Below are 4,691 nucleotides of genomic sequence, written 5' to 3' on the forward strand. Positions count from 1 at the left end.
ATTGATTAGACTTGTTTAGATATTGCACGAAGAGATAATGAAAAAGTGAAAGTGAACATTACCTTTCAGGGGATGTTCTGTGTTGGTTTCCTATATAAATATTGTGATCATAAGATAAGATGTTGGTGCTTGTGAAATAGGTAAGGGCTGAGGAGTGTCAATGTCAATGTGTAGCCGAAAGCTATTCTGGGAAGCAAGCAATACCTTAATTGAGTTTCTGATTCTGTTGTGGCTGAGGTAAAACCATGATTCCTCTTAAGAACTTGAACTTTTATTTATCTACAATAGATGCTATTCCAATTGGGAGCTTTTGGGGTATAATTTGGTTTGAACGTAGAAGAAGAGTATCTGGTTTGGCTCGTATTGGAATCAAGATCAAGTAATATAGTTCATCTTAATAAGTTATTCTATTATGAAGTTGGAATAGTTGTGTGGTTCATGTTAAATGCCATAGTAAATACAGATTTGGAAGCAATACAATAAATTCAATTATGTTGGGTGGTCCTGGTTGCTAATCAAGGTAGTAATTAACGTGTTAAGTTTTGAATATAGTCGAAATATTGATAAGTGCTTGGTTTGCACAACAATGTTAAGTATGAAGTTGTCCCAAGGAGTAAAATATCCAAAATATCCTCGATATTTCCTCAAAATTTTCGTTTTTTACGATTACTGATATTAATTTTCATATCTTTCCGATATTTTATATTTAGTCTATTTTTGGTCGAATACACAACTTTTAGATAAAATTTGGTAAAATTTCTTTTGATATTCAATATTATCTCGATATATCCATTGAGATTTTTTTTTTTTTTTTTTTTTTTCGTTGAACCATCAAAATTTTCATGATTGTCGATATTTTACTCCTAGTTGTCCTTTGTAAAGAAAATCTGGATTTAGAATTTGGCAGTGTGAATGTGTGATCTCATGATCCTTGTGAAAGAGTTTGGATGAAGACATACGCCAAATAAGGAACTTCGTGTATTTGAAAAAAATTGTAAATGGACTTCGTAATATTTACCGAGTGTTATTGTATGGAATTCGTATTAACTGTCGAATATTATTTGTTGTCGGATTAGGGACTCTAGATACCCGGAACAATAAAGATGATGGTGTTGGCCTAGGGAAACCTAATGGAATCAAGCTGCGATATTCCAGGTAGGGGATTCTGGACTTGCCTCAGTTAGTGATTTTATGCATATGATATTAAAGTAAAGTGATTTATGCATGAAAGATATATTTTTGAATTCTTGTAAATTACTGTTTGATGACCTGAGAGTGAGCAGGACATAGCGATTTTCTTGGGTTTCGATCCCCTAAACCTCCAGAGGGGTTGTACGCACTGGAGGACGTTTAACATCCTTTGAGGTGTGGCATCGCTCCTAGGTGGTATGGTGTAAATGGACACTCTCGCTACACCTTGCTAGTGTGTACGATAATAATCAGGGTAAGGTGGTAGTTGGCTTGAGATAGACCGGTTATCAGGTTTGTATTTCTACCTTGGGCCTAACTTGCATTTTTACAAGGAATGTTTATTTTAAACTGTTATGCATTATTTTCACTACTAGCCATGACAAATGTTTTAAATTGTTTTCACACCTAGTTGGGGTAAAGTTTATTGAGCAGCGAGGATGAAAACTCACCCCTACAACAGTTATGGATGCAGGTACTGCGTATGAAGACGGGACAGTTGGACGACGAAGGGTGTGGCTTAGTACTCTGTATTTCATGGCATTGGCGGAGTTAGATCCGTATGACAAGTTCCTTTCTTTTTGTGTCCTTGCATAGCCCTATGATCGAGTCTGTGTTTATTCGGGAAATTTCTTCTCTTGTAAGCTTTTCGAATGTTGATCTCGAACTGGGCTAATATTTGAGTTTTGTTTCGGAGAGGACTTGTTTGATTTGAAGGATACCTAAACACTTAATAGCTTCACCTCATTTTAAATAAACGCTTCTGCTAACTTTTTTTGAAATTTTTAATTTTTCCTTTGCCTTGCGGGTTCTCAAAACTTGAGTGATAGATCTTAGCTTGGGTTCTATGAATGTGCGGCATTGTAATGTGCTCAATTTGATGAGGTGCAAATCGAGGTGTTACACAAGCCAACATGATGTATCAACTATCAAAGATCTTTATCCCAATCACGGGTAGCTCTTTTAACAATACTAAAGCGTGACTATAAAATACCAAAACATCTCTCCACATCTTTCCTATACCCCTCTTGGGCCTTGGAAAATGTAATATCCTTAGGACGGATGGGATGTGGAATAGTTTTGACAAAAGTCGCCCATTTAAAATATATACCGTCGACAAGATAGTAGCCTAACTTATGGACTATGTTATTTATTTGGAACTGGATCTTAGGTGCACGACCAGCGCTTGTCAAACAATGGGGGTTTTGCTAGAACATTGAGGTCGTTGCATGACTTGAGCATTCCAAAGAATGCGTGTCATATCCAAGTGTTGTATGATGCGACCACTTCAAGAATGCTAATGGGGATGTGTTTTCTACCACTATATTCACTAGCCCAACCGGATGGACAATTCTTCCATTGCCAGTGCATGCAGTCAATGCTCTCAATCATCCGTGGAAAGCCTCGCCTTTCACCTTTAGCGAGAAGCTAGATCAACTAGATTAGGAGCTCGAAGGTACTCTACTTAGTAAAGAGCAACAATTCCTCTTGTAAATCATTGGAGGCACTCGATAGAGGTACATTTTGCCATCCAACAATATTCAGCACATTGATCTGCAGATGCGCTGGAGGTGAGCATCTGTAAAGTGGATGTCATCTTTTGCTAGGGAAGTAGACCGACCTTCTTGGCAACTTTGTTTTTGTGAACAAAATATTGATCGTAGTTGCAAAAATCACCACATATGTAGTTGAAGACACCGTGGTTCATGCTGTACCGAACTCGGGATTCTTTATCATTAAAAATAGGACATTCGACAAAGTAATTTACAAACATACTTTTGCCTCTGTCTTCCCTTTCTTGAGGTTGGTTTGGACAACGATCTGGACAAGATCCCCGACCTTGTGGTTGATTTTCAGCTTCAAGGTGAGCAATGGCTGCGATAACAATGTTATTAGTTGCTAGATCGTTTTCGTCATTTTCTTCTTGAGATTTTCGGATCCTTTCTCACAAATTATTCACTATGAAAAGAGGGAATGAGAAATATGGTGTGGGGAAATTAAGGAAAAATTAGTAATCAAAGTTGAAATGTGTTTTGCTGTGAGATATATAAAATTGACCAAGTATATGTAGGAGATTTTTCTATGTTACCATTAGAAATATTACAATTTTTTTTAAAAATATTTTTTGGGATATTCTCAACCTACTATTTTTTTGGATTTATTCAAACCGGTCTGAATTTTTTTTTTTAAAATAAAAAATTCAATTGCAACAATCATGAAATGAGGAATGTCAGATCAGTCAAACTGTCTCAAACCACCGATCAAGATCTGTGTACCGTTGCGTTTGAAAGGATTCTTAACTCCTCCAACACACGACGCCTAGCGTGGTCCTCCCCTCATCCACATATATCACACCCTAACCTTAGGGAATGACTAATGTGATGGACTTAAATCGAAAGGAAAATCGGTAGATATTTTTTTTCTTCAAAACGTTTAGAACAGAATTTAAGTTTGATGACCTTCCAATAAAGAAATATTCTACTGACAACAATGAGTTGGGAAATGAACCAGAGATGTCTCACAAAATTTCAAAAGCATACTTTCTTTGAAAGGAACCATTTTGGAAACAGCCGAAGAGTGATTCTCCAATTCAACACCAATCTATAAAGAACCATAAGATGGAATTTGAAAGTCAAACATGAGAGGCAACTCAAACATACTTCCTTGCTAAAGAATTGTAAAACTGTACAGTAAACCAAGATAAATGAAAAATCCTTTCGATAACCTTAAATCCTTGTTCTGCTACTTTCAAAGATACCAGGAAATAATCGAATTTGATAAACATTGAGTGCTGGAACAAAACTTTACACGATACGATAGAGCAGAAATTTTTTTAAAGTTATCCATCACATTTGGTACCAAAATCTCTACCAGGCTACCTTTCATAATACTTGGTGGTTCCACAACCTCTACAATAGCAAACAAAGCTTTTTATTTCACCTTTCACAACACAGCAATGTATTTGAGCACAGTGAACAAAGAGCAAAGTGTAGGTAGCACACCATCACAGATAAACAACCAAGTAAACATCAACTCAAGAGCTCCAGAGTATCATTAACTTGTCCATTTATGGACTACCTGAAAACAACAAGAAGAATATAGGGAATGAGCTTCACAAGCACAGTAGGTACGACAAAACAATTATTATAACAAAGACTAATCCAATATGCATATGAATGTGAAAGACTGAAAATATGTTTTTAAATGCTCATTAGTTTAAGAAAATAACCACAAGATAGAGGTTAAAGCTCACTAGCTGCTGCACTTTTGAAATTAAACCAGAAATCCAAATCATTATAGAAGAAGAGGAACTTTACTCAGATAATAACAATGAAGCCAAAGAGATATCTCAAATCCTTAAAAACTTAAAGAAAAATTTCAGTTTACTCTCCTGAACTTCATGTCTGAAATCAGTCCGATACCTCATCTTTTTTTTTAATTCAGTTTCATCCCTAAACTTTCAAAATGACATCAATCTCGACCAAAATGACTAAAATAGCTCT

Source organism: Fragaria vesca, unplaced genomic scaffold, assembly GCF_000184155.1.
Source record: "Fragaria vesca subsp. vesca unplaced genomic scaffold, FraVesHawaii_1.0 scf0513070, whole genome shotgun sequence".
Lineage (NCBI taxonomy): Eukaryota > Viridiplantae > Streptophyta > Magnoliopsida > Rosales > Rosaceae > Fragaria > Fragaria vesca.